Source organism: Dipodomys spectabilis, unplaced genomic scaffold (genome assembly GCF_019054845.1).
Source record: "Dipodomys spectabilis isolate Male_0828 unplaced genomic scaffold, ASM1905484v1 ptg000095l, whole genome shotgun sequence".
Taxonomy (NCBI): Eukaryota; Metazoa; Chordata; class Mammalia; order Rodentia; family Heteromyidae; genus Dipodomys; species Dipodomys spectabilis.
This window is the reverse complement of record NW_024870772.1, coordinates 36,850,709-36,872,654: the sequence shown is the minus strand read 5'-3', so window position 1 is coordinate 36,872,654 and position 21,946 is coordinate 36,850,709. Positions and strand designations below refer to the sequence as shown.

At 37.0% G+C, this 21,946-nt stretch overlaps 1 pseudogene; it reads right to left on the bottom strand.

Annotated features, from left to right (window-relative positions):
• Positions 1-694: 694 nt before the first annotated feature.
• LOC122112881 lies at positions 695-20,855 on the bottom strand (annotated as a pseudogene).
• Between the last annotated feature and the right edge of the window lie 1,091 nt (positions 20,856-21,946).

Below are 21,946 nucleotides of genomic sequence, written 5' to 3'. Positions count from 1 at the left end.
TCACATATGTTCTGAGGCTTTTCTTTAATGAATCCAACTCAGACAAGTCACGAATGAGTACCATAAAAAAATTCACCTCAACAGAAACTTAAGTGAAATATGAGAAGACATATTAGAGTGTTGTACTGGAAGAAGGACTATTCAAGATTATTAATTTTTAAAAAGTAATTCAACACAATTTGTTATTGAAATGAAAGCAAAAATATAAGTACTTGGTGTTATATAAATACATGTTCAGTATGGACATATTAGATACATTAATACTTAAAAGAGAGATGGTAAAAGATATTTTAAGGCCAAAACACCAACATGAGACAAAGGAAATTCTCTACAAGAGATTTTGAAGTCATTTTTAAAATACATAATTTTATTACATTTTTTAAATGCAATATCCTAAAAAAAATCCAAAATTTATGATACTCATTCCCATGAAGTTTGCTGTGCTACAAGAAATTAAAGAAACCATTAAATATTTAGGAACATTCAACATCAAAAGCTTTAAAATCTAACTGTATGTAGTAGCCTCTCAAAATGCTACAATCTGCATATTTTAAAAAGTATTTTCTCTATAAAGAATCTCATCAGCTATACAAAAATCTGTAGAGCTTGATACTGAAGCTAATGCTGAGCTGCTCTGGAATTCACATTCTTAGCAAACCAATTACCTGAGTGCACAGACACATTCCACACCCAATCACCATTTATTCAACGTCTTCCTATCCCTCCTCTTCATCTTCCTCTTTGAGTCAATTGGCTGCCCAGGACCCTTCTTCCCTGCTTCACTTTTGTCCTTAGCACGGTAGGCAGCAATATCCTTCTCATATCTCTCTTTCAGTTTAGCTGCTTTCTGCTCATAGGGCTTGCTTATCCTTAGTTGACTGTTCAGACCACATTTCACCCAAATTCTTTGCAGTATCACCAATGGAGGGTCCCCGGGTGCTCACTCTTGATCTTTGGGTGATTGATGTTCACAGAAAAATAAGGAGGCAGCTGGTAGTCTTTTCGGAGCATTGAGATCTTTTTTCTTCCCTTCTTATCACCTTTGGGAAAAATGTAATTTTTCATCTCCTGGTTGTAGTGACCTTTGTCACTTTCTGCCGTCTTCAAACTTCGACTTTTCCTTAGCAGATGTAGTCTTCCATCTCTCTGAACACTCCGAAGAGGGGATGCTCCTTGTGTTCTTCCCAGCAGGTCTAAAGGAAGAAGGCATACAAGGGCATCTTGCCTTGTGTGTGTGTGTGGGGGTCCCATTGTGCCAAACATCTCCTCAGAATCCCCCCAAGCAGCCAGGTTCCATGGAGACAGAGGCAACCCCGGACTCCAGAGTGAACTTCTTAAATCTTAAAGCATAATATGCATTTAAAATGTAAGAGTGGTCAAAATTTTAATAAGTCAATTATTTTAAAACATGGATATGAGAAAGATAATTTAATAATGGACAAAGAAGTAAATCTGTGCTAATTTCACTTGTTTATTAAAATGTCACAAAATTAATTCATTTTTTCTCTCCATTAGGTAAAAAGATCTGGTGAGGGAAGAAATGCATTACTGCTAATTTAAAATTAGATAATTCCATAGACATATTCATTCTAAAACCATATCCATTATTTAAAAAAAGGAATGTCAAATAGTATAAAATTATGTGAGAGATCCATTCATCTACTGAGGGGCATCTGAGTTGGTTCCAGATGTTAGCTATTGTGACTAATGCTGCAATAAAAATAATTGTGCTGGTAACGTTAGTATGTGATCATTGGGGTAAATGCCCAGAAGTGGGTTTACTGGGTCATAAGGGAGATCTATAGGCTTTTGAGGAACCTCCATACTGCTGTTCAAAGTGTTTGAACAAGTTTACACTCCCACCAACAATGCAGTAGGGTTCCTTGTTGGCCACATCCCCTCCAGCATCTATTGTTATTAGAGTTCTTGATTATAGCCATTCTAACTGGAGTGAGGTAGAATCTCAATGTTGCTGTGATTTGCATTTCTTTATGGCCAGAGAAGTTGAGCATTTCTTCATGTATCTATTGGCCATTCTTATTTCCTCTTCAGAGAACATGACTGGATCAAGTAAATGTGGTATGTATATGCACAATGGAATTCTATGCTTCCATCAGAAAGAATGACAAGACTCCATTTGTAAGAAAATGACAATACTTGGGAAAAATCATATTAAGTGGAGTAAGCCAGACCCAAAGAACCATAGGTCCCTTAGTTTCCCTTATCTACAATAATTATACATCTAATACACATCTAGAATAATCATACAGATGAGTATAATAGCTCAATCACTATGTACATATGACCATATAAGATGATGCTAAGCAAAATGAAATCCAAGACAAGGATGTAAGAGGTTTTTCTTTGGTGGTGTTTTGTTTTTTGTTTCTTTTGTATCTTCTTTCCCCTATGGTATATCCTCTATTGTCACTATGTTTGATTTTGGTACCCTGGTATTATATATACATTTATCTGAATTAGGGAAGGGAGGGGGAACAATAGAATAGTGAGACAAATGACAAGGTGGGGGTGAACCAATGCTACAGTGACATACACAGACAATATGTTGAAAATGATTTGTACAACTTACAGTGGGGAGATGGTTGGTGGGGAGGGAAAGTAGGAGAAAAATGAGAGAAGGGGTAACAAGTTTGACAAGAAATGTACTTATTACCTTACTTGTGTAACTGTAACCACTCTATACATCACCTTGACAATAAGAGAAAGTTCAAAAATATGTGGGAGACAGAAATTTTAATTTTTAAAAGAGGATACCTTAATACATAAGGTTTAAACATGAGATTCAAATACTAATATTTTAAGAAATTGTTGTCCTAAACCTCACTAGCATTTTCTTTCAGGCAATTGACCATATATGACTGTGTGTGTGCGTGCCCATGCACATGCATGCGCATGTATGTGCACAATTGTATTACTAGTATTTTATAACAATTAATATTGAATTTTAAAAGATATGAGTATAAAATCTATATGCAAATATCTACATCTGAGAATATACAACTGGCTACATACAGCTTGTCTAATGTTTGTTTTACACAGAATACCCAACACATTGTTCACAAAGAGATATTGTCAGTCCAAGTGTTCCTGGTTCCAGATTACATTTTTAGAAGTAATATTTGTCTGTTTTCCTCAAAATTACTATTACTATGTTGATGGCTCTTTCCATATACTGTGTCCTCATTTTATTTTTAATAGCTCCATTTTAGTAAGTCACTTTAATAGAACTTGAGAGTATTTGTGTGTATTTCAATATGTCCATTTTGTATAGTCAAGTTCTAACTGGAGAGGCAGTATTTGGGTCATTCTTGAATATGGCTCCATATTCCTCTGTTTCTAAAACTCCCAGGAGCAGACTCAACTTGTTGCCTTCACTCTCACCTAAATATGCAATGCACCCAGTCTTCAACTGCGAAATCCAGTGGGTCCATGCCTCAGCCACTAGACCAGGGTCCTCTAGGACCACAGACAAGCACCGACCCCTCCCAACTTGTCCTACAGGATTCACTCTATGGTGACTTACTGCATCTATTATTCTTTATTTACATATGAGTAAAAGTTCTTACCTATAGCAAAGTGATTTCTCACTTCATTTCATTATATGTTATCAAAACAGGGCAATTTAGACTTCAGCTCCTTTTATAGTCTTGTATTTAATACAACAATATCTAGCAAAAACATCAGCAATAACAACTGAAACAAACCCTGCTGTTAAATTTACAACTTGATTATAGTAAGTTTTTCTCAATGATAAAATTTTTTAGAGATGTTGATAGATTGTTCCTGGTTGTCAGAGGGAAGGCAAGATAAAGCTAGAACTTAGGGAAGATGAAAGGTATGATGATGGGGAATACTGGTTTGGCCTGAGAGACTTGAATGAATATTCAATATTCACAACAAATATTGATTGGATGATTCCTAAGAAGCAAGCATTGTATAGTTTAGAGAAGTATCTATACTTACCTGTTAGTTGTACATACATTCTTTTCTCTAGGGTGAGAGAGCAAGAGTTCAATATTTACAGCCTAGTAGGATAAGCACTGTGATAGTATTTGATTGAATGATGAAGGGAAGAAAATAATCCTGAGAGAAAGGTTCTGAAAGACCGTTGAAAAATCAGCTAACAGTGACTTTTGAACTGGTCTCAAAACAAAAGCAACAGTAAGCTAGTCACAAGGGAGGAGATCATTCAATACAATGAGAGCGTGAATCCAAGAGTGGAGCAATTATTCCTTATTATAAAGAATAATTAAAGAGTTGAAGATAGTTCCATATGAATGGAGGCAGGGGTACCCTACCTACAGGAAAGTGGGAGGGAGAAAGGAGAATGAAACCTGGAAGAACAGAAGCATGATTTCAATAGATTGAGGAAGAATTAGAAACCATGGACTTGGACCATCCTTTCAGGAAGCTTTGCCAACAAGAAAGCATGTATATTTTTTTCTACTTATTTCCATTTCCATACTAATGAAGCTATATCATTCTTTCTGATGGAAGCATAGAATTAAGCAAAGTAAGCCAGACCCAAAGAAACATAGGTTGCATGGTTTCCCTCATTGTTATTAATTAGAATTTGCCCATAAATCTGTAAGTAAACACCATGGAGAGTAAAAGAAAAAAAATTAAAGGTGGATATTCCTAGGAGAGGATCACAAGGGCACAATAGCTATGTGCATATTATATATTATATATTATTGTATATATAATATATAATATAATAATATTATATAATATATTATTATACATTATTATATTATATGAACTCCAAGAAGTGGAATCAAGAGGGTTTTTTTACTTTACTTTTTGAAATTCTTTTTTCTTCAGTTTTCTTGCCCTTTGTCACTGTTTCTGATTTCTGTACCTTTTGCCTTGTATGTAATTATATTAGGTGTGGGGAGGGGGAGGGAAAGCAAAGAATTGGTCGGACAATTCAGCAGTGATAGTTCAGCAGTGATAGTTACTAGACATTATGTTGGAAATGAACTACACAATTTGCAGGGGAAGGGGGAGGGAGGAAAAAGCTGGGAGAAAATGAGGGAGGTGTGACACGGCTCAAAAAGATGTACTCAACACTTGACTTATATAACTATAACCCCACTGTACATCACTTTTACAATAAAAATAATTTTTAATTTTATTTTATTGTAAAGATGCTGTGCAGAGTGGTTATAGTTACATGAGTAAGGTAATGAGTACATTTCTTGTCAAACATTGTTACTCCCTCCTTTGTTTTATTCCTACTATTACTTCCCTCCCTCACCTCCCCTACTCTCCCCTGCCCCCAAGAAGTTGTAAAGTTCATTTCCTACATAGTGTTTCGTGAGGATCATTGTTGCAATGGGTCATCCTGTGTCCTTGTTACCGCATTTTATTATTCCCCTTCCCCTCCCCAAATTAGATAAATGTATATACAAGATGCAGGACACCAAAATCAAATACAGTGACAACAGGGATATACAATAGGGGAAGAACATACCCCATATCTTGGAGTCTATTTCGTTTAGCATCATCTTATATGGTCATATGTACATAGCGTTTGAGCTTTTCTGCTTTTCTGGTAAGATTATCCTAGGTGTATACTAGTTATTGAAAATAAGGGAAAACAGGACCTATGTTTCTTTGGGTCTGGCTTACTTCACTTACTTTGATTTTTTCCAAATCTTTCCATTTCCTAACAAATGTAATAGTGTCAATCTTTCTGATGGAAGCATAGAATTCCATTGCATATATAGACCACATTTTCTTGATCCGTTCATCTACTAAGGTGCATCTGGGTTGGTTCCATATCTTAGCTATGGTGAATAAGACTACAATAAACATAGATGTGCTGGTAGCTTTACTATGGCCTTGTTTGTGGTCTATTGGGTAAATGCCCAGGAGATGGATTGCTGGGTCCTATGGGGCTCTATGTATAGTTTTTTTTGAGGACCCTCCATAGTGCTTTCCAAAGTAGTTGAACAAGTTTACACTCCCACCAACAGTGCAACAGGCCACATCCCTCCTGCATCTGTTTTTATTAGATTTCTTTATTATAGCCATTCTAACCAGAGTAAGGAGGAATATCAAGGTTATTTTGATTTGCATTTCTTTTATGGCCAGAGAAGCTGAGCATTTCTTCATGTGCCTATTGGCCATTCTTATTTCCTCTTCAAAGAAGACTTTCTTTAAGTTTTTAGCCACTTATTAGTGAGGTCGTTCTTTCTTTGGGAATTTGTTTTTGGGGGATTTAAGTTTTTGAGTTCTAAGTATATTTTAGATATGAGGTTGTGTGGCTAGTGAAGATCTTCTCCCAATCTGTGGGCTTTCTATGATTATCTCAATAGATCCAGAAAAAGCAGTTGAAAAGATCCAACACTCCTTTATGGTGAAAGCTCTGGAGAAGATAAGAATCCATGCAAATTGCTCAATATAATAAAGGCTGTGTATGACAAACCTACAGCTAGCATTATACTTAGTGGCCAAAAGCTAAAGCCATTTCCTCTAAATTCAGGAACGAGACAAGGATGTCCACTCTCTCCACTTCTTTTCAATTTAGTATTATGGCAAAAGCAATAAGGCAAGATGCAAGCATAAAGGAGATCCAAATAGGGAAAGATGAAGTAAAACTCTCCCTCTTTGCAGATGACATGATCTTATATTTAAAGACTTCCATGGATTTCATTCTCAAGTTACTTGATCAGATACAAAACTTTGGCAATGTAGCAGGGTATAAAATTAATCCTAAAAAATCAATGGTTTTTCTGTATGCCAACAATGAGAAAAGTGTGGCTGAAATTGGGAGCGCAACTCCTTTTGTAATACCCCCCCCCAGGGCTGGGAAGGTAGCTCAGTGGTAGAGTGCTTGCCTTGCATGCCTGAGGCCCTGGGTTCGATTCCTCAGCAGCACATAAGCAAAAAGAAAAAAGCCGGGAGTGGCGCTGTGGCTCAAGTGGTAGAGCGCTAGCCTTGAGCTGAAGAGCTGAGGGACAGCGGCCAGGACCAGAGTTCAGGCCCCATGACCGGACCCAAAAAAAAAAAAATAGCCCCCCCCCCCCAAAAAAAAAAAAATATCTAGGAATTAACTAAAGAAGTGAAGGCCCTTTATGATGGAAACTTTAAAAACCTAAAAAATGTTATTAAAGCAGAACTAAGGAAGTGGACAAACCTCACATGCTCCTCGATTAGGAGGATTAACATTGTGATAATAGCAATACTGCCAAAGGCTATCTAGAGATTCAGTGCAATATCCATTAATACCCCAACTTTGTTTTTCAATGAAATAGAAGAAGCAATCCAAAAATTCATATTGAACAATAAAAGATGCTGAATAGCAAAAACAATCGTTAGTAGTAAGAACAGTGCTAGAGCAATATCAATACCAAACTTCAAACTCTACTACAAAGCCATGATAATCAAAACAGCTTGGTACTGGCACAAAAACAGACCTGGGGACAGAATAGAACTGAAGACCCAAAAAGGAACCCACAGACCTACTGCCACCTAATCTTTGATAAGGGAGCCAAAAAATAGAATGGAAGAAAGACAGCCTCTTCAGTAAATGGCAAAATCGGTTAATCACTTGTAGAAAACTAAAATTAGATCCTAAAATATCACCCTGCACCAGAATCAACTCCAAATAGATCAAAGACCTCAAAGTAAAAGCAGACACCTGAAAACATTACAGAAAGGAATTGGACAAACCCTAGGTCTCCTTGGCACAGGCCGAAATTTTCTTAATAGAGACCCCAAAACACAACAAAACAAAGAAAGGTAGAACAAATGGGATTGCATGAAACTGCAGAGCTTCTGCATGGCAAAGGACAGAGCTAGCAAGATCAATACAAAGCCCACAGATAAGGATTTTTTAAATAGAAAGCATGTATAACCCTCCTCAACAGGCAGCTTCTCAGGTGGTTTCCAATGGACTTTAACTCCTGGTCTTAGCATCTTTCCTTTAACATGGTCTGGCTCACTAGAGATTTGTTTTTCCTATGTAAGATATAATACAAGTAGTGAGGTATCAACTCTGAGCTTTGGTCACTATAAGATTGCAGCCTGTCATGCTTATTCTCTGTGAACTCCTTCCATTCTTGCTGCAGAGGAAACTGTTGGCCATACTAGGAATGGTGTAATAAAGAGACTGGGATGCTAGCAATGCCAACCTCCTTCCCATAGGAAGAGAAGGAGCTTAAGATGAGATTTCTCTGAAAACCTCAGATGAGACTTGGTTGTAAACTCCAGTGTAATATAACCTTAAGATTTTAATCAGTATGGAAAAAAGTCATGGCCAACTCTCAAGATGAGGTGTGATTTAATTGATCTTTCAGTGAACGCCAATGTAAGCAAAAATCAGAAAGGACTGGAGGTGGCAGAATAGTGAAGAGACAAAATATAGAGCGTGACTTGGTTGAGATGTTGCAGTTGGTAGAAAATATACAAATTAAATTGATAGAAAATGAATCCCTTTTTCTTCTGGGCTTCCAAAGCACTTGTTTCTGTCTTAATTATAGTATTTATCCAAATTGTATTACACTTTTTTTCTGTTCTTCTGTTTTCCTTCCCTGTAGTTATAGCTCTTTCTGAACACGTGCTCTCTTTTCATACTTGAATTCCCCAGGGCACAATCTGAGTCTGACACAAGCAGACATTCAACAAAATGCTGTCAAATGAATAAATGAATAAGAGACTGTTTGAATATTTAAGACATACAGTGAATAGGTCTTCTACCAGAGGACTGAGCAGGAATGGAGGGAAGGAAGATCACCAGAACCGGTAAGAGAGAATCATCACTCGAATATGGTCACTGATTGAAGAAAAAAGACCCTAATATCATGACAGTATCTAGCCAAAATAATGCATTTGAAAGAGAAGGCATTCATTAATATAACTAGAGTCTATAGATCCCTACCCAGGAATCTCACCACCCCTTTTCATTTTACCAGCTGATACCCATTGGGGTCTAGAAGTGAAGTGGAGGATAGTAGTGATGGAGGATCAGGAAGAACAAGACATGATCATCTCATTTTATAATACAAGAGGAATCACATTTTATATACATATATATGTATATATTAAAAGTAGATAGTCAATAACAAGCCCAATAATCAAAGATAGAAAAACAAAATGCTTAAATAAGGATACAGGTTGACCACTGTAACAAGGATATATACATAACACTATGTTGAAAACAAACATTACAACTTTGGCAGGGAAGGGGTGTATTTGTGGAGGTGGGAGGGAAGGGATGGTAGGGCAAAAACAAAGGAAGAGGCAACAATGCTCAATAGAAAATATACTCATTACCTTGCTCATGTAACTGTAACCCCTCTTAACAACATTTTTACAATAAAAAATGTACAAAAATATTTAAGATGCAGGAAAGTGATGGAACTTACCTAAGCTTATGAATGAATTGGAAAAATTTTAAAGGATGCTTCTAATTTTCTTTTTCTTATTCTTTTTTTATTCTATTCTGTTTGATTAGTTGATGTTTTGAGGCACAGTATTGTTATGTATCCCAACCTAATCTTGCACTCACAATTTTTCTGCATCAACCTTCCAGGTTCTAGAACTACAAATGCATTCCACTGCTCCAATGATGATGCTTCTAACTTTAAAGGTATCTAAGTTTTAACATAAATCCTATTCACCTTGTGAACAACTGTATTTTGTCAAGAACATCTGTTATTTTTAGAATACCTTCAAAGGGTATGTGCACAGAACATCCATGTGTGGGTCAATAAGAATTTTGTGATCAATCTATTTCAAGAGAAATAAGACAATCAATTGTCTGAATCTCAAAGCAGAAACAGAGGCAAAGATTATAACTCTAAGCAGAGCAAACTGTGTATCAGAACATTCCAAAAGAATATGGTATTGATAAACTTCATAAAAATTTAATACCAACATATTCTGGCACTAATGAAATAGCTTATAATTGAGGATTAAAAACTATTAATATAGTCTTCTAAGAAGATGAAATACAAATGAGGAAATGTTTGTTAGAAATTATTTTGTTTATTTTGAAGCATTTCTGGGTTAGATCAAATTACCAAGGTTATAATGATCCCATAGATAAACTAGTGATTCATGATGGGCTTATGTCCACTCCTATGATTTAGCGCATGAACTGAGTACTAGTTCCAAGATCTTAGCTCTGCCAAGCGTTGGCCTCAATAAACGGAATCTAAATGGAGAAGTTTCTAGCTTTCCTGTGTCATCCAGAAATGCTTCATGGTGAGAAGGCAAGCTGAAGTAAATCCAGATGCTTCTCCATCTTTCTACTTATCCATAGCCTAAGTCACCTGTTACTACCTACAAATTTACTAACCCAGGATAGCTGAGGGCTAGGACTTTGCCTTCACGTTAGGGTTAGTGTGTAAGAAATGTTGAATGGAAAAGATGGCTATCACTCTTGTGCTGAAGCTACTAAGGAAGTATTGCTTTTTTGGACACAGTTTCTTATGATCATCCTGGAAGATAACTGCTGAATGTATCTCTGCATAAACCCAAATCTAATGGCTTTAACTTATGTACAGAACATAGAAATGACTTGAAAAGAATGAGTGTAAGAAATAAGCATGTTTAGATCAAGAAGACCTCAAGCACAGAGTCTGTGGCTGAGTGGAATGCCTCTTTTCCATTGTTCCATGCTGTGAACAGCATCAAACTCACTTTCCAGCTACAAAATTAGATAAATACTGTTCCATTTTCTCGTGCCTCCTAAAAGACATAACAGAACACTGTACATCAATGACCAAAAAAGGTTGCCATAAAAATGACTTTGAAATAATTGAATGTGTATCCATGTGTTTTCCTTATATTAATGAATGCAAATGTATACAAGGAGAATGGGTGATGTATATGAATTCCTTCTAGTTAGATTATTGGGTCAAAAGTAATGGTGAAGTTGGCTCAAGCCTATAATCCTAGCTACTCAGGAGGCTGAGATTCAGAGATTCAGTCTAGGCAGAAAAGTCCAGGAGACTACCACTTCAAAATTGCCAGCAATTTTGAAAAAAATAAAGCTAGGCTGAATCATGGTTCAAATGGCAAAGTGCCAGCCAAGCGAGTACACCATGAAGGACAAGGCTCTGAGTTCCATCCTGGTATTGGGGGGGGAAATCTCATGTTTATCATGTATTAAAACATATTCATACTTTAATATTAATGACCATGAGCTTCAACAGCAAGTTTATCCATTCCAATTAGGTTTGTTTCAAAAAGTCTGGTTCCCTAATCAGAGAAATGTTCTTTGAGACTGGGCCAACACTTATAGAATGAACAGCCCAAATGGAAAACTTCATGCCAGTGATTGAAATACAGCCTCTCATAAAGAATCATACTGACTTCACGAGTTCAATCAAAGAAGCCATCCCAAGATTTTGCATCTCTTTCTTGGACTATTTGATGAAAGAAAGGGTAAAGTTGGTACATGGCTTTAACTGTGATAGAAGACAAGTTACTATTTATTTTGCTTGACAAGAAAAATCAATAATGTTTCTCTTTTTTCTTTCTCTCTCTCTCTCTCTCTGGCTTAAGAAATAAAGTCCATATATAAAAACTTTCCTGTGATTTATAGGCTGGTTTATGACATTAGGAAAGTAATTTGGTCTGCTCTGATCCAAGTGGCAAATGAGAACTCAGGCCTTAAGAAAGGACTTCTCTCTGGTATCTTTAAATCCCATTTTCTTATGACCTTTATCTACAGTTGCAAGGAAACTGTCTTTATTGGGGTAGTAAGTTTTCTGAATTCCAGGTGAGAGACAGGACATGTAGAATGATGTGTATACATGAATGCTCACTGCCCCTGGCTGTTATTTTTACATCAAAATAGAAAAAGAGAAAAATAAGCTCAAGGCCTGCAATTTTTTTTAGGTTAGAATATGGGGCATTAAAGAAGATTTAAGGAAGTAGAAAACCCTTACATGCTCCTGGATTGGAGGATTAACATAGTGAACATGGCAATACTATCAAAGCCATCTACAAATTCAATACAATATTAATCAATATCCCAACAACATTCTTTAATGAAATAGAAAGAACAATCCAAAAATTCATATGGAATAATAGAAGACTCTGAATAGCAAACCGATTCTTAGCAGGAAGAACAGTGCTAGAGGAATATCAATACCAAACTTCAAACTCTATTATAAAGCTGTAGGTATAAAAACATCTTGGTACTGGCATATGAACAGGCCTGTGTATCAATGAAATAGAATAAAAGACCCAGAAATGATAGCCTATGGCCACCTAATCTTTGATAAGAGAGTCAAAATCATCAGATAGAAGAAAGACAGGAAGGGATAGAGGAAACACTAGGGCTCCTTGGCAGTTGCAAGTCCCTAAATAAAAATCCAGAAACACAACAAATCAAAGAATTGCTGGACAAATGGGATCTCATTAAACTGCAGAGCTTCTGCATGTCAAAGGACATAGCTAGCAAGATAAATAGAAAGCCCACAGACTGGGAGAACATCTTATCGAGCTATACAACAGACAAGGGCTTCATATCTGAAATATACTTAAAGCTTAAAAAACTAAATCCCCCAAAAACAAATCTTCAAAGAAACAACCACCCTATTAATAAATGGGCTAAAGAATTAAAGGAGAGGAAATAAGAATATCCAATAGGCACATGAAGAAATGTTCAACATCTCTGGCCCTAAAAAAAAACAACATTGAGATTCTGCCTCACCCCAGGTAGAATGGCAATTTTCAAGAAAACAAATAATAACAGTCTGGTGGGAATGTGGCCAAGAGGGAACACTACTACAGTATTGGTAGGAATATAAACTGATTCAACCACTCTGGAAAGCACCATGGAGGTTCTTCAAAAGACTAAATATAGAGCTCCCCTATGACCCAGCAAACTCACTCCTGGGCATTTACCAAATAGACCACAAATAAGGCCACACTAAAGCTATAAGCACAACTATGTTCATTGCAGCATTATTTTCCGTATCTGAGATATGAAATCAACCCAGATGGCCCTACATAGAAGAATGGATCAAGAAAATGTGGTATATATACAAAATGGAATTCTATGCTTCCATCAGAAAAAATAACATCTCTCCATTTGTAAGGAAATGGAAAGACTTGGAAAAAATCATAGTAAGTGAAACAAACCAGACCCAAAGAAACATAGGCTCCATGGTCATCCTCATTCGTAATAATTAGTATATGTCTAGGATAGTCCTAGCAGAGGCTCACAATAGCCCAATAGCTATGTATATATAAACATATAAAATGAAGCTAATTGCAGTGAACTCCATGATACAGAAACAAGAAGGTTTTTTTTTTGTGGTTGTCATTTTCCTTTTTTCCTTAGTGTACTGTTTGGAGTTATTTATTTTATGTTTTGTGTTTCCTCCTCTGATTTATTCCCCATGGTCACTGTTTCTGATTTTGGTACCATTTGTCTTGTATAGAAGTCTATATGATTTGGTGACGGAAGGAGAATCACAGAAACAGTGAGACAAAGGATGAACCAGTGCAACAGTGACATTCACTAGATACTATGTTGGAAATGAACTTTACAACTGGGGTAGGGAGGAAAGGGGGGAGTTGTGGAGGAGGGAAAGTGGGAGGGGTAACAGTGTTTGAAAAGAAATGTACTCCTTAACTTAATGTGTAACTGTAACCCTTTTATACATCACTTTTACAATAAAAACAAACAAACAAAATAAAAGAATAGGGGGCATGAAGGACAGAATTCTCTAATTTCTGGTCTTCTAAGATATTTAAAGCTTCTTCTTGAAGCTACCTTAGTACCTATGTTAGTACCTCTTCCAACTAAGATATTACAAGGAACAATAAAAAATTCTTTATTTTAATATAAGTGCTAGTCTTGGACCAAGAAAAATGAAATGTCAGCCAATGAGTGAAAGCAAATCTCAATCTCAGACAAAAAGATTTTGCTTTATTTTTATAGTTTTTGCTGGTACTAAGGTTTGAATTCAGAGCTTCAAGCCTGCTGGGCTTGCTTTCTCAGCTAGCAACTGATTGAGCCATGCCTCCAGCATGGTTTTTTCTGGGTATTTTGGAAATAGAGTCTTCAGATTTTTCTGGCTTGCCTATTCACAAACCATGATCCTCAAATCTCAATCTCCTGGGTAGCTAGGATTACAGGTGTAGACCACCAGCACTTGCCTTAAAAATAGTTTTTATTTTGTTTATCCAAACTGGAAAAAATTTTGCAATAAGCTAACCAGCTGGAAACTACATACATCAATGGAAGTAAGAACCACACAAAGCCAAGTTAAGAGAACACACCTTCTAGTACTAGATGTCAGTCTGTTTTTGTTATAGACTCTCTGTGGCCTAATGGGTGGGTTTTGTCTTCTTTTGGATTTGTGACTTATTCTTTTTTTTTTTTTTTTTTGCTATACATCATAGAGAACTGTCCTTATCTCTACTTCTGTAGGTCAAGTTTCTGCCGAACTGAAAATTTCCTCATCCTATACTGTGTCTGGGAGCATAAGTGCCAAAAGAGTCTTCATTTGATTGGTTTTTGTTTTTGTTTTCCAGTACTGCAGTTTGAACTCAGGCTTTGTTTTGGTTATTTTTTGAAATAAGGTCTCAATGTTTTGCTTTGACAGGCCTCAGATCATGTTTCTTCTACTTATATCTTTTGTGTCATTTGGATTATGGACATGCCTCCCTAAATTTAGATTATTTGTTGAGATATATCCTAATTGTTGCCCACCTGGCCTTGTACCAAGAAGCAGCCTCTTGTGCTCTGCCTACTGAGTAGCTTGAGTTTTTGTTTGATCTCCAGTTCCCCTTAACTTACAGTTATTATTTTTCTCTTGGAGCAATCATGGTAGTACTTCACATTTGCTATTTTTCTTTTTAAATGATCCTAAGTAGCTGTACAAAAATGATTTCAATTCAACATGTCAGTTTGTGACTACAAAAAAAATGCATCTCAATCAATGTCACCCCTTTCATTATTCTCCCTCATCTCTCCAAAACCCAGTCTACCTCCTTATCTGATTCCATTTTTATTTTTTTGCTAGTCCTGGGGTTTGAACTCAGGGCTTTGACACTGTCCCTGAGCTTTTGTGTTCAAGGCTAGCTCTCTAGCACTTGAACTATAACTCCACTTCCAGATTTTGGGTGGTTGATTGAAGATGAGTCTCATGCATTTTCTTGCCTAGGTTGGCTTTTAACTATGATCTGAAGCCTCCTGAGTCACTAGGGTTACGGATGTGAGCCTCCACTGCCTATTCTGATTCTATGGCATGGAGAAGATAAGGAAAAGAAGAACATGTAATTTTTGAATCTAAGAATTCCTAAAGGATTATATGATCTTGAATTATTATTATTTAAACAAAGCTTCTCCATAACAACAAATACATAATCAATCACAAAACATACACATGAAAAGCCAGATACCACTGGCTTGACTGGGTATGATTTTTCATTTTATCAGTAAGAATAAGCTGTCCAAGCAACATGCCTAGCTTATTATGCATCCAAACCATTTTTCAAGCTTTTGTGTCATTATCAATGTGTCAAACACAATCTGCTGCATTGTCAAGATTACATAAGAGAAACATAATTCTGTCTCTAATACCTGAACTGGTAATTTATACCACATGCTTTCTTTGAAAATATCCCTGAAGTTTGATTAAAATACAGAATCACATTTGCAGGCCTGAATACAGAGTAACCTGAAGAAATTAAGAAAAGAAAAATATATATCCTTACAATGCTGCTCTCCATTTTATAGAGACTGAGCAGATATAGGAGGGAGTTAATGGGAAAGTGCAACAGGATCACTGAAGTCTTCATGGCATGACAGATTGCACTAAAAAATAAAGAATTCCATTGTGTGTGGCAGGGGAAGGAAAATGTAAGGATCTTCCTTCATAAGGCATTTACTTCTCTTTTTTTGTCAATAGTATCAGTAACAAAGGCAGGGTTTCTCAACAGACATCCATGAACAATCTACATCAGAATAACCAATTAAATATCTACAAAGTAGATTTTTGTTCTATGCCCTAACTTAAGAGCACAGGAAGTCATTTCCCCTATAGGTAGAACCTCAAATGTGTATGCAAAACAAATTTCTCCTGTAATATGAATGCACATAAATGTTTGATCTAAGTAATAATGGCAATTGAATTTTTCTCCTTTCTAACTTCAGTAAGAAACCCTTATTACTTACCGGGACGACTACCTGTCCTCCCTCCTGACATCTCCAAGTGTATATTTATTTCCCCATCGAACCATCATAGTAGTCACAGCCTCTTAGGAGGTGAGTCATCTCTTGGATTCCACTTCCTAAGGACTCCTCATGACTTCTCTTCCCATTCAAAACGGAAGCCAAAGAGAATTCCACAGTCTTGAAGACCCGGCATTCAGTAGACTGCCCACTTCTTTAGCACAACCTCCTCCCTTTGTCATAGGAGCCCGTGTCCATTTTTCCTTTAGAGAGAAAAGACATTCCACTCTTCCAAAGAAATACTCACTCAAATAAATATTCCATGTTCAGAGCAGTCTCTATGGAAAGCAACCTCCAAGATGGTGTCTACAGTGTCCCACCTCTTAGTTTTCCCAGTCCTTTGGCATAATTTACACCTGACCAATAGAAGAAGACAGGAAGGATGTCACTTGCACAATTAGGTTTTATAAAATATTACTTCCATCTTGCTGGAAGACTTTCCCTCTCATTGGCCCTGATAAGAGAAGCTGCCTTGTTGGAGAGGCCCATTTAGCAAGAAACAGAAGACACTTCTGGCCAATTGTGAATATGGCCTGAAGCCTTTAGTCTAACGGCTACCAGGGGTCAACAGCAACATTAGGAAATGTAGAACTGGATTTTCCTCCAGATGAGCCTTCTGATGAAAACTCTGCCTTAATTAAGCCCTTAATTATATCATCAGTGATTCTGAAGCTAAGCCACGCTCAGATTTTTGATTCACAGGAACTCTGAAAAAATTAATGGGTAACTAAAATTTTGGGTTAAGTAGATATCAATATCTGTATCAGGTTCTGCTGAACCTGTATCTCCCTTCTTCCCTCATTCCACATACCATTTCCTTCTTATTCAGGAGCCAGGGGAAGTGTGTTTGTATCCCCTTCTCCAATAAACTGGAAGCATGAAGAAACCTAAAAGAAGTAACTGTTAGGATCTCATGGTCAAGGGACAATCATAGAGCCCCATTCTGTACTCTTCGATCCACCTTTCACCAGATCATCCTAGCGCCACCTGAACTTACCATTTAGCAAGTTTTACAATGGCAGTAATAATGCTTACTATGTGCAAAATCATTTTCAGAGATCTCCCAAGGTCATAGATGTGAATTTCTGCAGAAAACACTGAGTTTAGCATAAAATAAGAACTATATTCATGAATTAGAGTTACATCAGGCAGATTCTGGAAATTCCCTTAAACTTTGATCATGCTACTTATAAATAACAGGCAATAATGGCCTTTTGAAAGAGCAGATTCATATTTTAAATGTCACTAAGCCAGGACATTTCTTCTTCCCCTCCCTTTTAATGCACACTTCAATAATAGGGTGGCACTTTTAGGGGACTTGGTCTCTAGATAAGAGCAGTGGAGCAATGCACAAATTCTATTATGCCAACAAATTGGTCCTGCTTGACTGAGAAGAGTTCAATTAATATTTATTTGAAATATAAAATTATTATTTGGGGATAGACTCTGCTCTCTATATGAATTGCCCTTAAATCATATTATACAGAAGGATTCTTTATATTTTATCATTATACTCTTGTCCCTACAGAGCTTAGGTAGATTATAAACCTTTTTCAAATCATTTTCTTTGTTACTGTTTTTCCCAGAGAAGCTATACTGAATGGGCTACCTTCTATATGCCATGCTCCATGCTAATAGCTTTCCATGCTATTCTACCAGCCTGGATAGAGAAGTATGATTATCTATAACCAGCACAAGGTTACAGAGCAGGTAGGTACTATGTTGAGCAGTTCTTAAGCTCAAGTCACATGATTTGAAAGCCTATATAATCTTTATGCTCTTTGATTCTCCTAAACCTGGTTACTTATATTGGGCTGCACAATTTGAAGGTTGTCTTCAGTATTGGAGCAGAACTAAGACTGTCTTTTATAATATTTTGCTTCTATCTTACCTGTAAATTCCTTACAGTGTTTTGGGTAAATAGCTATGACCTTCCACATTACCAAAACTTGTTTTTAAAGATTTCTATTTGAAAAGTTTATTTTATATAAAATGCTTTCTTGTCTCCTATGTATTTAAAATCTCTAAGTTTCATGGACCTCCATGCAAGCTCTTAGAATTGCTTTTTTTCCCATCTCATTCAGTGTTTTCTGCAAGTCCATATTCACTGCACTTTTCTCGAGCCACCATCACAGATCACCCATATGCCTGTCATGCTAGTATTCTTCATCTCTTTTTTCTCTTTTCCTTTTTGTATGTTTGTATGTGGTGGGAGATGAGGGTTTGCCTGGGGATTCAACTCAGGACCTGAGTGCTGTCCCTGAGCTTTATTGCTTAAGGCTAGTGGTCTATAACTTGAGCCACAGTTCCACTTCTGGCTTTTTGCTGGCTAATTGGCAATGATAATCTCACAGAATTCCCTACCAAAAGCTGATTTTGAACCGCAATTCTCAAATCTCAGACACCTGGATAGCTAGAATTACAGGCATGAGCCACCAGCCCTCACTTTTTCACTGATTTATCACCTCTAGAAAATAGGAAGTCTTCACAAGGATTGCTATCTCCTGTGGGAGGAGAGCTGGTTTCATAGTATTTAGTCCATCATGCAAGGAGGGTTTATATCACAGTGGCCAGGAAGAGAAGAGAGAGAGAAGAGGAGAGAGGGCAGGAAGAAGAAGGGAGAGGGAGAGAGAAAAAAATGTCTGTCTTTCTGCAACTGCACAACATCTTAATTCTCTGTCTATTTATGAAATGAGGATAAGCATGGTATTGTGTAAAATACACCACTAAGAAGCAAGCAGCACTTGGAGAGTGGCAGAACTCAGATTTATTGTGCCAGCATGCCCAGAGCAGTTTCTGCTCCTAAGTCTGAGCCCCTATCAACAGGAGTACAAGCCTTTTATAGAGCACAGTTGTATCTCAATGGTTAGTTTCTTAAAAATTGCTTGCAGTCTTTTCCTTACCAGATTTAACTAGTTCTGATGAGGGATGGTTTTCCTTATCAAAGGCACAAGATACAGATTAACTCAAATAGTTTTGTCACAATAACTAGCACAAAGTAGGCCCTGGATCACTATTAACTACTTTTTCAAAAAGAATGAAAAAGAAGAAAAGCAGAGGATCACGAAAACCTTGTTGCTGTACAGATATGAGTGGCCCCATGGGATGGGGAGGCTTCTAGAGATAGAAAACTTCCAGTCCCTCATCAGAGGCTGGAAGAGAAGCCTAAGGTTATTAATACCAATAAATTACCAATGCTAGGTTAATGCTAATATCAATACTGATAGTAATTTATTTGTATCCTTATGAGACTTATAGATATTTGAGTTACTTGAACACAGTATGAAAAGTACATTTTCTATGTTTAAAGCAGCCAGCCGGGCACTGGTCACTCACACCTATAATCCTAGCAACTCAGAAGGCTGAAATCTGTGGATCATGGTTCAAAGATAACCCAGGCAGAAAAGTCAATGAGACTCATCCCCAATAAACTACCAAATATCCAGAAGTAGAGCTATGGCTCAAGAGGTAGAGTGCTAGCCTTGAGCAAAAGAAGCTCAGAGACTGAGCCCTGACCCTAAGTTCAAATCCCAGGACTGGCAAAGAAAAACAAAAAAAGAAAACAAAGAAAAAAATCCTAGTGGTTAGAATTAAATACAATTGATTTTAAGCAGATCACATATTCTGATGGATACATTCATATAACTTATAATTAGTATAGATTTTATGTTTCCTGGCCATTGCAATGTACCTAAAAATCTGTTGTTTCCTTAAGTGACTCTTTCTGGTGGCAATTTTCAGAACATTGTAAAACTATTCTACTGCACTCCAATTCAGGGAATTTATGATTCTGACTCAGAAGAGTCTCACCTTCCAAGTACCCTTGGTGTTGACATGGAAGTCATTTTCACTTTCAGCATCCAACTGGCTATATCTGCAGTAAAATAAATAGAAAACCTGAAAATTTCTCATGGCGACAAATCTTAGTCTTCAACTCTCCATTTCCAATCATCTCAATAGATGTTAGCTCTGTCTGATCTGTTTGAGGTGAAGTGTCTCCCTAAGCCGTATGTTCAACAGCTGGGTTCCAGCAGAAGGTGATACTAATAGTGCTGGAACTTTGAGGAGGTAGAGCTTAGGAAGTCAGGTCATGAGGGTGTGGTCTTTAAGGGACTATTGAGACTCTGGCTTCTATCTCTTTCATTTTTTTCTGTTTCTTGCTGCCATGAGGTGACCGGTGTGGTTCCACCACACTGCTCCCTCCATCCCCTTCATATTCTGCTTCATTGTAAGCCCCCAAACAATAGAGGCAACTGAGCACGGATTAAAACCTCTCAGAGCACGAAACCTTTCCTCCTTTTAAGTGTTTATTGCAACTATTTTATCATAACAAAGTCAAAGTAGTAACTAACAAAGATTCTCTTCTTTATTTCCATAAAGTTTGTTAAACTTGATGCCTCCTTTGGATTTGCAGGTCTAAGTGAAGAATGACAAATAGGGTGAGATTAGAGGGCAAATGTAGTATTTTGTCATAGTTGTCAACAAAGAAAAAGTTTCTGTGATTATTTGCGCCCACCCCCCCCACACACACTTATACACAGATTCAGGAGAAAACAATGCAGAGTGTAAATAAAAGACCTAAATTAGGAACATAGGAGTCAGGTATCACATACCTGCTAGTCATGTCCTATCTTAACACTGTACCCAGCCCTGGAAGGACCTCTTCCTTCTTTCTAATCAAGCTGAGTGATATAATGCAAACAAAGGAAATACTAGTCTAGTTTTCAATTTTTCTAAAGAAAATTCACTAAAATAACATCCATCTTATTACCCAACAAGATCTCCACACATAAGTGATTTTTAGCCATGTTCTAAAATACTGCAAGGTTTGAGTCTCTTGTTCTGCAGCTAATCCAAAATGGTACCCTGTGGTTAACTGTATTATAAACTATCCAGAACACCAAACTCTACATCAAACATGATGAAAATGTGATTGATAAAAACAAGCATACCAGAAGTCATTAGCAGGACAGTATGACACAGGATTGTTGAAAATAATTAGATTGAGGATACCAAAAAATCCTTTCAGGCTTCAAATTTTCTATGCCTGGACCATGGCTTTAAGATTTTTTAATATTCCTCATAGTTATGACTTCATGTGGAAATTATCTTTATGAAATAGAATTTTTCTATAGTCATGCTCTAGTCTCCAGCCTCACACAAAATTATCTCACTGGGAGGCATGAAACTATCTACATTGCCCATCAAATTTCTCAAGAAATCCACTGGTTCTTCAGGAATACACTGCTGTTTCTCTATGTGGAGTCTTCCTGTCAAGCATGGAGATTAAATACAGAGTCTATGTTTATTGTCTTTTGAAGGGAGAGGAAAGGTAGTACTGGAAATTGAAATCATGGGCACCATTTTCCTGCCAGGTAAGTACTCCATCAATTCAGCTGTAACCCAGTACTTTTGTTTTTTTAGTTTTTCAAACAGAGTCTCATGATTTTTACCCAAGGCCACCCTCAGGCAATAATTTGCTTAACTCTGCCTCCCTAATAGCTGGGATTACAAGTGTATGCCACTATCCCTGGCTTGTTTTTGAAACAGAATTCTGGCAACTCTTCCTGAGGCTGGCTTCCAATCCTTCTATCCCTGCTTCCAAAGTAACTAGGATTATATATGTGCACCCAGCAAGCCCATTTCTCCATCATCTTTTCAGACACACTTAGAGATAAAGAAATAGAAACAGAAAAACCCTCAAGAACAAAGCAA